This window comes from Elephantulus edwardii, unplaced genomic scaffold (assembly GCF_000299155.1).
Source record: "Elephantulus edwardii isolate Elephantulus edwardi_28Jun2011 unplaced genomic scaffold, EleEdw1.0 scaffold00438, whole genome shotgun sequence".
In the NCBI taxonomy this organism is placed as follows: domain Eukaryota; kingdom Metazoa; phylum Chordata; class Mammalia; order Macroscelidea; family Macroscelididae; genus Elephantulus; species Elephantulus edwardii.
This window is the reverse complement of record NW_006400188.1, coordinates 228,521-242,068: the sequence shown is the minus strand read 5'-3', so window position 1 is coordinate 242,068 and position 13,548 is coordinate 228,521.

Here is a 13,548-nt window from a genome sequence, read left to right as displayed (position 1 = left end):
GCTCAATATAAAAAAAAAAAAGAATGATACTCAGGGAGCTCTGGTGGCCTAGTGGCAAAAAGCTGCACTGCAACCCCAGAGGGACGCGGTTCGAATGCATCAGATGGGGAAGGAGGGGCAATCTCCTCCTGTACCAGTCAGATTTGACTGTACCCCCCCCCCCCCCCCACAAATAATAAAATTTAAACGAAAAGAATGATTTTCACTCTTGGGCCGGTTGGCAGCATCAGTGACGGTGAAGAGATTGAGATTAACAGCTTTAGTTTGTTTGGTTCCACAATCAACACTCTTGGTACCAGCCGCCAGGAAATCAAAAGACAAATTGCACTGGGAAAGTCAGCTGTCAGGGACCTCTCCGGAGTGCTGAAGACCAACGATGTTAGTGTGGAGACGAGGGTGCACCTGATACAGGCCATGGTCTTCACAATCACTTGCTATGCGTCAGAAATCTGGACAATGGCTAGAGACGATAGAAGGAGAATTGATGCCTTTGAGCTGTGATGCTGGAGAGGAATATTGAATAGACCATGGACCGTTAGGAGAACAAACAGGTTCGTCCTGGAGAAGGTGAAACCAGGCTGCTCCTTGGAGGCAAGAATTTTGAAGCTCCGTCTCACTTTGGGCATGTAGCAAGGAGGGAACAGTCTTTGGAGAGGGTCGTCGTGCTTGGGAGGTTGGAGGGACAGTGCAGGAGAGGAAGACCCTTGATGAGATGGATTGATTCAGTAACTGGGGTAATTAGGGTAGTTATGTCAGAGAGGATAAGGTTGCCTCAGGATAAGGCTGGACTCAGAGCTGTTGTACATTGAGTTGCCAGTGACTTGATGGCACATAGAAACAACAATGTCAAGACATCTTTGTGCTAAGGGTGTTGTGTTAATTCTGCAAATATCCACTGCTAGCAGCGGCAGCTGGTGCTGTCATAGCCCAGATGAGTCCCAGCTCAACACGTCTCAACATGTGACTGTCCACCGTAGTTGCATAAAATCCAGGCTCCACTGAAGGCAGACACAGAAGGACAAACACAGCAGAGCCCTGGTCCTTCCAACAGCGAATACATAAATGTTTGTTAGAGGTCACCAAGGGCGGGAGAAGGAGAGTTATTACTTAAGGGGATTTTTCTCATCCAGTGGGCCCCAAGCTGAGAGTGACCTAAAACAAAACTCCCCGCCCCCAACCTCATCATCCCCATGATTGATTTGGACTGAAATGTTGTGATCCCTGGAGTTTCATTGGCTGTTGTTCAGAAGTTGTTTGCCAGGCCTTTCTTCCTGTTATTGGTAGGTGCTGTTGGTTGCTTTGCCTCAGAGACCCTGTCACAGTGGAAAGCCTGCCTGCCCTTGCACCATCCTCCCAGTCTTCGTTGAGCCTGAGCCTTTTGCTGTATTCATCGTGGTTCGTCTTGTTGGGGGTTGTCCTCTCTTTGGGTCACCCACTACTTTTCTCAGCAGAATGGCCGCCTCCAGAGTTTAGCCTCTCCTGATAACATTCCCAAAGTATGTGAGACAAGTCTAACCAGCCTTGATTCTCTGGAGCAGCTTGGCTGCACCTGGCTCTCTCATTCATTGCCTCCTAGTCAGAACCAACTCATCGCTGAACCTCCAGCAGCCTTTCAGAGACTGTAAAATGCGTTGGAGGAGACTGCCCATCTTTCTCCCACGGAGCTGCTGGTAGATTAGTCATTGTCCAGCTCTCTGATGCATAGCATGCCATTGTGAAGACCATGGCCTGGATCAGATGCACCTCAGTTTCTAGACTGACAGCAATGCTCCTCAGTGCCCTGGAGAAGTCCCAGAAAGCAGACTTCCCCAGTGCAATTCGTCTTATGATTTCCTGACTGCTCATGCCAAGAGCATTGATTCTGGAGCCAAGCAAGCTGAAATTGTTGAATCAACCTCTTTGCCACCCATCATGGTGCTGCCAATTGGTGAGAATCTCTGTCTTCTTAATGTTTAGCTTCAACTCATATTAAAGACTACAGTCCTTGACCTTCTGCAGCAACACTTCAAGTCCTTCTCAGTTTCAGCAACTAAGGTTGTATCTTCTGCATAATGTATATTGTTGATGAGTCTTCCTTCCTCCAATCCTGATGAAACACTCCTCCTTATGAACCATGCAGTGTTTTCTTGCTCTGTTCTGACAACTGCCTCTTGGTCCAAGTATAGCTTTCACATGAGCACAATCTAGTGTTCTGGGATTCCCACTCTTTTCAAGGTTAACCACAAAGTCAAATGCCATTGCACAGTCAAAGAAGCATAGATAGACATTCGTCAGGTACTGACATTGATGATAATGTCTCTAGTGCTCAAGGCCTGAAACCTGTTCCTGGGTGGTTTTGAAATTCAGGTGGGATAGACTCAAGGTCAGATTTTGGTTCCTGTGGATTTGATTTAACCTATGTTAGCTTTAGTTTGCATTTGCATGTGAGTAGTTGATGGTCTGTCCCACAGTCAGCACCTGGCCTAGTTTTCACAGCTGACACTGAGCTTCTCCTGTTGATTTGATTTCTATGCATACCATCAGGTGAAATCCAAGTGTATAGTCTACTTTTGTGTTTCTTAGAAAAGATATTTGCAATGAATAAATCATTGATTTTATAGAATTCTATCATTCTATCTCCAGCCTCGTTTCTGTCACCAAGTCCATGTTTTCCAACTACTGATCCTTCTTCCCTGTTCCCAAATTTTGAATTCCAGTCACTCATTATTATTGAAACATCTTTATTGCAACATGGTGAATATAATTAGTGTCACACACGGAATCCTGCACTTAAAATAGTCAAAATGGCACCTGTTTTCTTGTATATTTTATACCACATTCACAAAGATTTAGGAAAACCTCAAACTTCTCTCTTTTTTTCTGCAAGGCCCCTCATCACCTCCACTTCAGGGTCCACAGAGCCCCAGTCACATTGAACACCCTGCTACCACACAGCTTCTGCCACAGGGCCTTTGCACATGCTGACTTCTCATCTGCAGCACTGTTCCATCAGATCTTTATTTGCTCCAGCTCAACTGTTTTATTTCCTGGCAGGGACTACCAGTGCTTGCCATAGTTTCTTAGAGGTTCTTTCTCTGTCCTACAGAATGGGCCCCATTTTAGATGTGATGAACTGAGTTTCTTGTTGAATCACAGAACTTATTTCTCAGTGCTCCACTACATTGCCCCATCCTGCTGTTTTCAACGTAAAGACGTGGCCAGAGGGGCAACCTGGATTAGAACCTGAGTGAGTAGAGCCCAGAGGAGGATTTCACTATTGTGAGGCTGGGCACGCCCAGCTGTATCACACCCAGTAATCCTTTGTCATGTCATTGACTCTGAGTCGTGACATCCCCAAGTGTGTCCGAGTAGAACAAGGTTCTCAGTGGCTGGAAGGGAATCACCAGGTCTTTTTTCTAAGGCACTTCTGGGTGGGTTCAAACCTCCAACTTTTTAGTGACTGTGTATGCCACACAAGGGCTTCTACGGTACTTCCCATCAGGGGGTCTGTGATGTCAAATTGTCATGACAAATGAGTGAGTTCGGGAGACAGCTCCCCAGGCGCCCCCCCCCTCAATCTCATCACTGTAAGCTCCATGAAATGAAAAGGGTAGCATTTCCCCAGGGATCAAGCTCAGAAGGTAGGAAAGGATAGGGGAGAAGGATGGATGAAAACAGGAAGCACAGGGAAGAAGTTGGAAAAGTGCTGTGACATAGTGGGGATTGCAACTAATGTCACGAAGCAAAATTGCAACCAGTGCCATCAATAAGTCATATGAATTGCTGGATAGAAAATCCGTTTTCTCTGTAAATGTTCACTCAAATCGTCACCATCATCATAACCTCTCTTTATTCTGTCATTGTTGTCCAGTTGGAAACAACTCATAGCCGACCCTCCACTGGGTTTTCAAAGTTGTAAATCGCATGAAGATTGCCCTTCAGTGCAAATCCCTAGGGACTATGCCAGCTCCATCATCATCATCATCATCATCATCATCATTTTTTTTTTTAAAAGTGGTCCTGGTCTGTTACCTCATAAGAGTCATTTTCCAAAACAACTAAGAGATATCATCTCACCCCAGTCAGAATAGCAAAATTCAACAGAGCAGCAAACAACAAACACTGGTGAGGTTGTGGAGAAACGAGAACCCTTATTCACTGTTGCTGGGAGTATAAAATGGTGCAACCAGGGTGGAAGGCAATATGGCACTTTGTAAAAAAGCTGGAAAAAGCTATACCATTTGACCCAGGAATTACACTACTGGGAATATACCCTAAAGAAACCATACCTGCCACCCAGGCAGATATATGCACACCCATGTTTATTGTGGCTTTGTTTACAATAGCAAAGAGTTGGAAATAATTCAAGTGCCCAACAATAAATAAATGGCTAGAGAAACTGTGGTATATTCACACAATGGAATATTATGCGGTACTGAAAAACAAGGAACTCATGAAATATTATACAAAATGAATGACCCTGGAGGACATTATGCTGAATGAAATATCTCAGTCACAAAAGGACAAATATTGCATAATTCCACTGTTGTTAAACAGAACTAACATTAGGGTTGGAAGGAAACTAAGAAAAGAGGGGATAAATAATGTACACTGCATGGAAACAGATGAGGGAAAGAACTGCTAAAAAGGAATATATGATTAGGTATTATTTGTATGATAACAGTCATAAAGTGGACTGGGGTGGGGATGGGGAATTTTTTTTTTCCAAAGAGAAAAGTGAACTGGGGGGCAGGGAGGAAAATGCAACAATGAATGAATGGAAATCTGGGTTCTCTGTAAACTTTCATTTAAATATCAATTATTTCTCATGCCTTCCACTGAGATTCTTGCTCAAAGAGGAATGGTTAAAGCACTCAGCTACTCATTGAGAGGTTTTTGGTTCAAATCCACCTAGAGGTGCTGCAGAAGAAAGGCCCAATGATCTAATTTCTAAAGGTAACAGCCATTGAAAACTCCACGAATAGTCATCATTTCACTAGGACTCACAAATCTATAGTCCACTTGAGGTAGTGAACAACTAATGTAAAGGTGGAAAATTTGAATCCTTCCAGCACCTTGAAGAAAGGCCTGGTGATCTGAATCCATAAACATGACAGAAAAACCCTATGGAGACACACATATGCTCACAGGAAGAGAAAACAAACACCAAAAACCCCCCCAAAACCAACTCTATTCTGTAACACACCGCGAGGAAGGTACTGATTCCATAGCAATGAGTCTTGTTGGTTTTTAAATGTGGTCCTACCCTGGGCTGGGTGGTCTTTGCCAGGGCATGCCCATTAGTGGCTGTGCTATCAGATGCCACCCACTTGGCTCTGATCCACAGTGACCTCGTGTACAACCAAGCCAGTCCCTGCCTGATTCTGTCCCATCTGCACAATCTCTGCTGTGCGAGAGCCCATTGTAGCAATAGTCGCTGTGCCAATCCATCTCATTGAGGGTCTTCCTTTCTTTTGCTGACCATCTCCTTCTCCAAACCAGAGCTCTTTCCTCAAGGGCTTCCCCCTTCTGCCAATATGCCCAAAGTATGTGAGAAGAAGTCTCAGTGTCCCTTGCTTCTACAGAGCACTCTACAGAGCGCCTGCTATTGAGCCTGTTGCGTTTCACAGTGACCCTCCGTCAGGTGTCTGAGGCTGGAAATCTTTACTGGAAGTGACTGCCCAACTTTCTCCCGTGGAGGGGCTGGTGGATTAGAACTGTCAGCTTTTCAGTTAGCTGTTCAACATGTAACGTTCTGTGACACCAGGGCTCCTCCTTATGTTGTGTGGAATATCAGATAGAGTGTGGTGTAGTGGACTTACTGTGCACAATGGCTTTCTCAGGTCATTTCCTTTTACTGACATTACCTGGCTGGGCATTGTTGTTGTTGTTAGTATTGTTACTAGTTGTCATCGGGCTGAGTACAATGACTCATAGTTACGCTATGAACAATAGAACAACACATGTGAACCCTGTCCTATCCTGTGCCATCCTCACAATCTGTAACACACTCTGACTCATTGCTGCAGTCACTGTGTCACTACGCCTGGTTGAAATCTTCCTCTCCTTTGCTGACCCTTCTACCTCACCAAGCATGATGTCTCTTTCCAGGGAATATCCTCTCCTAGCAACATTCCCAAAGCGTGTGAGTTGAAACGTTTATCTTTGCCTCCAAGGAGCACTCTGGCTGCACCTTCTTCAAGACATATTTGTTTGTCCTTTTTGCAGCCCATGGGATAATCAGCGCTCTTCTCCAGCACTACAGCTCAAAGGCATCAGTTCTTCTGTCATCCTTATTCATTGTTCAGCTCTCAGATGCATAGCAAGTAACTGAGACGAGCATGGCCTGAATCAGGCACAGCTTAGCTCTTAAGCTGACATCATTGCTCCTCAGTAGTATGGAGAGCTTCATGACTGCATAATTTCCCAGTGCAGTTCATCTCCTGATCTCCTGACTGCTGATGTCAAGTGTATTGCTTGTGGATCCAAGTAAGATGAAGTCATTGACAGTTTCATTTTTTTTCTCCATCTATCATGATTGTCTTTTAGTCCAATGGCAAGAATTTTTGGTTTTTGACGTTGAGATGCAATCCATCTTGAAGGCTGTAGTCTTCGTTCTTCTGCAGCAAATGCTTCAAGTCTTCCCCTCTTTCAGCAAGCAAGGCTGCGTCATCTCCATAAAGAAGGTTATTGATGAGTCTCCCTCCAATCTTGATACCACATTTTTACTCATGCAATCCAGCGTCTTGAATAATTTGCTCAGCATACAGATTCCATAAGACTGGAGAAAGGATATAACCCTGGTGGGAACGTACAAATAGGGTGCGAGAGCTAGTAATGATGGGCTTACTGAATGTTACTGAATGTTGCCATCCCACCAGGTATAAAGTGAGCAGGTTCTGTGGCAGAAGATGAGAGTCTCATGATCAGCAGAGAAGGCAGCACTTCAGGGACAGAGTTTCCTACACCAGGCCGACCAGGACCTGGATGAGAGCAGCAGCAGCAGCAGTGGAGAACCAGAGACCAACATGAGACAGAGCTGATCTGACCCTGCTGACCCACGGAGACAGATCCATAGGTCTTTGCCCAGGAGAACTGGAGGGCTGGAGGGGGATGTTGTAATTGGCGGGAAAAAGAGAACTTTGTAACACTGATCTAAAGTTGAACGGCTGATGGCCAGAGGGACTTTGAGCGTGTCTGAGAAGCAGTCCTGACTGAAGAACTGCATCCTATTTCCAATCTGAATTGTAATCTGTTAACTTCCCCAATGAGTCCCATGACTGTGTGTATGTTTTGTGAGTGCTGTGTGGCCATTGCAACAGATTTGCAGACCCAATAGCAGAGCAGTGGGAATCATGGAAGTGATGGTTGATGTTCAGTTTGGTAGATGTAGGTGCAGGGGGATCAGGTGACATGTCTGACCTCATGGGAATTGGTTTTTTAAAAAATTATTATTATTATTATTATCATCATCATCATCATCATCAGAATTTTTGTGTGTATCGTTAAACCGGATCTGACTAGTACAGGGGGAGATTGTCCCTCCTTCTCCAGCAGAGCATCTGGTGTATTTGAACTGCTCACCTCTGGGATTGCGGTGCAGCTTCTTGTCACTAGGCCACCAGAGCTCCCCTGGAGTTGTTTTTGGTGGTAGTTTTTTGTGTGTGTGTGTGAGAAAAATTTGTATTTAGAATTAGTCAGCTGGACTCAGTTTAGATGATTCCAATTTTGTTGGCAACATCCAAAGCATCATAGTCAGGAGCAAGTCGAACATAGGAATTCTTCTCTCCATCAGGCCTAATCAAAGTGTTGACCTTGGCCATATCAATGTCACAGAGCTTCTCTACAGCTTGTTTAATTTGGTGCTTGTTGGCCTTGACATCCACAATGGACGCAAGTGTGTTGTTATCTTCTATCTTCTTCATAGCTGACTCAGTGGTCAGGGGAAATTTCATAGCATAGTGGTCAAGCTTGTTTCTCCTGGGGGCACTCTTCCAGGGATATTTGGGCTGTCTCTGGAGTCCCAGCATTTTAGGCCGCTGGAAGGTGCAGATCTTCTTTTTTTTGGCTGTGGATGCCCTTCAGGACACCTTCTTGGCCTTTAATGCCTTTGCTTGGGCTTCAGTTTTGGGAGGGGCGGGGGCTTCCTTCTTCACTTTCAGTTTGGACAGTGTTCCCCCTTGTGGAGTCAGTAGAGGTTAGACATAGTTGCCTCTTTGTCACTGGCACTCTTGTTACCCACAGTGAGAGGGTGTCCTTGAGGTGGGCACAGCCGTGAGTGTCTATTTTCATGTTGGAGTTCTCTGGCACATGGTGTGTGGTGGCCTCTTCTAGAATAATCACTCATCTATAATGTTAGATGGATCTTAGCTGAAAGCAGGAAATACCAAAAGAATGTCTAGCTATGTTTCTTTCATTGATTATGCAAAGGTGTTTGACTGTGTAGATCATGACAAGCTGTGGCTAACTCTGAGAGAAGAATGGGAATCCCAGAACATTTAATTGTGCTAATGCGAAACCTATACTTGGACCAGGAGGCAGGCAGTCATCGGAACAGAGCAAGGTAACACCGCATGGTTCAAAATTGGGAAGGGTGCGCACCAGGGATGTGTCCTGTCTCCATACCTTTTCAACCTGTATGCAGAACAGATTATCCGGGAGGCTGGGCTCTATGAGGAGAATTGTGGCTTTAGGATTGGTGGAAGATCTATTAACAATCTGTGTTATGCAGATGACACAACCCTGCTCGCTGAAACTGAGGAGGACCTCATGCACTTGCTACAGAGGGTCAAGGACTGCAGCCTTCAGTATGGACTGAGGCTCAATGTCGAGAAGACAAAGATTCTCACCACTGGACCAATTGGTAGCATCAGGATGGATGGCGGATAGATTGAGATTGTACACAGCTTCAGTTTGCTCATCTCCACGGTCAACACTCTTGGCACCAGCGGTCAGAAAATCAAAAAACATAGTGCGATGGGAAAGTGGGCTGTTAATGACCTCTCTAAAGTACTGAAGAGCAACGGTGTCTCTCTGGAGACTAAGGTGTGCCTGATATAGGCCATGGTCTTTGCAATCACCTCAGAGAGTTGGACAATGACTAGGGAGAACAGAAGGAGAATTGATGCCTTTGAGCTGTGGTACTGGAGAAGAGTATTGAATGTACCATGAACTGCCAAGAAAATAAACAGATTCATCATGGAGAGGGTTAAACCAAGCTACTCCTTGGAGGCAAGGATTCTGGGGCTTTGTCTGACATACTTTGGGCATGTTGCAAGAGGGACAGGTACTTGGAGAGGGACATCATGCTTGGGAGGGTGGGGGGACGGCGCAAGAGGGGAAGACCCTCTATGAGATAGATTGATTCAGTGACTGGGGTAATCGGGATGGGTGTGTCAGAGGCAGTGCGATTGGCACAGTATAGAGCAGGGTTTAGGGCTGTTGTACATAGGGTCGCTATGAGTCGCAAACGACTCAACGGCACATAACAACAACAACAACATGTGAAAGACTTCACCACCATCTTTCTGTCTGTTGTACTGTATGCCTGGCATGTTACTGTGATGCTGGAAGAGATGCCATCAGCATTTCATATACCAGACTAAGAGAGACTAGGAAGAAAAACCCGGCTTCATGTGTGAAGCCAAATATAAAATTTAATATTTCTATTTAACCAAATGCTGCTTCAGGAAATGGGGAAGGCATAGATACAAGCTCGAGTTCCCCCTGTAGCACCAAGGCAGACCTTGGGCTTCAGAGAGGTTAAATGCCAAGGTCGACCTTGGATGCTCCCATGATTCTTGGTTTGTATTTACTAAATCCTCCCCTCCTGTGGTAAGCAGAAGGTAAATAATAGAGCAGAACTTGGCCTTATTTACAAAAGATTTCTCCTTGTGATTTACTTCCCTATGATCCTTTCTTTTTGTTTAATTCCTGGTGATTCTCAATAAAACCCCAGAAAGGCATAGCACAGGAGCTTCAGTTCTCCCAGCTGTCAGCCCCCTGCCTTCACGCTTTCTGGCTGACCCCCATTCCTGTGTATCCCCATCTCTGTCTTTTCCTTTGGCCTACAACAGCAACATACTTCTGAAAATTAGCCGGTGAAAGCCTCATGAATGACAACAGCACACTGTACAACTCTCTCATGGTCAGAGGGGACGGATTGCTGGAGGAGAGGTTCATGTTTGAGGAAGCAGAGGGCCAACAAAGGTGAAGGAGGTGAATGGGCACGGTGGCTGCAACAGTGGACTTGGGCACACCAGTGATGAAGAAGTGCAGCATGACCGGGAGCCTTTTTTGTTCTGTTGTGCCCCACGAGGCAGAGCTCTCAAAGGTGAGGTGTTCAAATCCACCAGCTGTTCTACAGGAAGAAGATGGGCAGTTTCTTCCCCTGTGATTTCTGAAAACCTGCGAGAGGGTCAGGCATGAGTCAGTCTGTTTTGACATGTCTCTTCACACCACCACCACCACCAAGTAGTGAGAGGGGGAAATCTGTGGTCTTGAACTTGCTCAACTTTAAAAGATATGTAGATTGAGAGTCATGGGGGCCTGGTGACCCTGGACACTTGGGCAGAGTCACTGGGAGCAAAGCAAAGAGACTTAGAGGTCTCTGGGGAGGGCTTAGTGGAAGTGGCTGTGACTTGCTGGGATCAAGGTGGACTAGGTCTGGGTGAGGAGAACTCTGTCCTGAGGCCGTGGGTGGTTGGACCCATGAAGGCTCAGGGAGTGAGAAAAGTGAAGGAGCAGAGGCTCCTTAAGCTTGGGAAGCTTCCCCTTTTCGTGTGTGAAGTTGCTCAAATTCTTAGATCACATGTTAGCTAACAGCTGCTGCCAAGAACATTGTGAAAATACTCCTGGGTGTGGACATTTCCCCACAAATGGGAAGGTTCCACCCTGGTAAGGGCCAGAGCTGGGGACCCCAGGGTTAAGGAACCAGGACCAGAAGAAGAAGTCCTGGCTGGGGGCCCCTCTACCTGGGGTGGCCACAGTTCCTTTTTGAGACCACACAGAGAGTCTCAAAAGAGTGATAGGAAAAGGTGACATTTATGCAGCATTGGTTATGTGTCTTGTCCTTTGTTGTTTTTATGGGTCGCCGTTGAGCCAGCTCTTCCCCGTGATGAACCATGTGCAACAGAATCAGACACTGTCCGGTCCTGCACGTGTGGTCACTGGTCCTCTGGAGTCCACAGTCGCAGCTGATGTGTATTTTGAGCACCACATAACCCAGGGGACTCGTCTTCCAGCACTCCATCAGACAGTGATCTTCACTGGCTAATCTTCAAAAGTAAGTTTACAGAATCATACAAGGTCTCCACAGGAAAAAGACTGGTAACACAATTACAAAATGGGCAAAAGACCTGGAAAGACTTTTCACAGAGGAAGATATTTGGATGGCCAACAAACGCAGTAAGAAATGCTGCACATCACTGGCAATAAGAGAGATGCAAATCAAAACCACAGTGAGATCCCATCTCACTCCAGTAGCAGTGGTCAAGTTTAACAGGACAGCGAGTAATAAATGTTGGAGAGGATGTGGTGAGATAGGAACTCCGATACATTGTTGGTGGGATTGTAAAATGGTACAACCACTCTGGAAGGCAGTTTGTCATTTCCTCAAATGGCCCAGTTATTCCACTGCTTGGAATGTTGTTGTTGTTGTTGTTAAGTGCTGTCGAGTCGCAGGTGACTCATAGTGACCCTATGAAGGAGAGTCCTCATCTCTTGGGTGTCTCTCATCCTCTCTCCAGGTTCATAGGGTTTCCGGAGACAAGCTATTACGGAAGTGGATGCCACTCCTCCTTCCAAGCTTGTTTTAATCAGGGAGCTTCATCCCACTCTCTGTCCGCATTGGGTAACCAGCCATTAACGCATTTGACACACTTCAGTGTCACAGTGTTTGGCCTCACAGCAACCACAAGTGATCGCTGTATGGCAACTTGTACACCAGGGCTATATGACCTAGAGGAATGTCTGAACAAAAGCAATGAAAGACAGGCTGGCCAGAGGGGCGCAGATTAAAAGTCACCCACCTTCGGCTTGGCAGCACCGCTTTCTGTCCACTGGGCCAGCTGATCTCTCTTTCTATGTTGATGTTATTGTTGTTAAGTGCCGTCGAGTCACAGGCGACTCATAGCGACCCTATGAAGGAGAGTCCTCAACGCTTGGGTGTCTCTGCATGTTCATAGGGTTTCCAGATGCAAGCTATTATGGAAGTGGATGCCACTCCACTGCTTGGAATATACCCCGAGAAAATGAGAAATGAAGCACAAACAGAGACTTGTACACTAATGTTCCTAGTAGAGTTATTCACCATCACAAGGACATGGAAACAGCCCAAATGTCCAACCACAAGCGAATGGATTGAGAAAATATGGCACTTTCACACAATGGAATACTATGCAGCATGCTGGAGCAATGATTTTGTAAATCACTACCTAAATGGGGAGAGATTGGAGAGCATTATGCTGAGTGAAGTAACTCAGTCCCATAAGGACAAGTACTGTATGAGACCATTATTATAGAACATGTATGAGGATCCAAGGGGAGGAGGGTGAGAGCAGAGGGGTGAGGATGGGCTGGGTGGTTAATCATAGGGTCACACAATTTGATGGGTGAGGGGAGAGATAATGGTAGAGGAAATGGGAAAGATCCAGTGTGAAAAAAACAATGTACAAGAACTTTGTATGTTGTTGTTGTTACGTGCCATTGAGTCGTTTGCGACTCATAGCGACCCTATGTACAACAGCCCTATGTATAAGAGCCCCTGCTCTGTCCTGTGCCTATTGCATTGCCTCTGACACACCCATCCCGATTATCCCAGTCACTGAATCAATCCACCTCATAGAGGGCCTTCCCCTCCTGTGCTGCCCCTCCAACCTCCCAAGCATGATGTCCCTCTCCAAGGACCTGTCTCTCCTTACAACATGTCCAAATTATGTCAGACGAAGCCTCAGAATCCTTGCCTCCAAGGAGTAGCCTGGTTTAACCCTCTCCAGGATGAATCTATTTGTTTTCTTGGCAGTCCATGGTACATTCAGTACTCTTCTCCAGCACCACAGCTCAAAGGCATCAATTCTCCTTCTGTCCTGCCTAGTCATTGTCCAGCTCTCTGATGCATAACAAGTGATTGCAAAGACCATGGCCTGTATCAGATGCACTTTAGTCTCCAGAGAGACACCGTTGCTCTTGAGCACTTTAGAGAGGTCCCTAACAGCAGACTTTCCCATCGTAATATGTTTTTTGATTTCCTGGCTGCTGGTGCCAAGAGTGTTGACCGTGGAGCCGAGCAAACTAAAGCTGTGAACAACCTCAATCTCTTCACCATCCATCCTGATGCTACCGATTTGTGCAGTGGTGAGAATCTTTGCCTTCTTGACATTGAGCCTCAGTCTAGTATAAAATAAAGATGTTATTTTAATAAATAAAAAAAGATAGATTCCCAGGCATTTCTTCCTAGTCTTAGTCTGGAAGCTCTGCTGAAACCTGTCCACCATGGCAGAGTCTGCTTGTATTTGAACTGGAAGCATAACTTCCAGAATCACAGTGACACATGAGTGTTGTGACAACTTG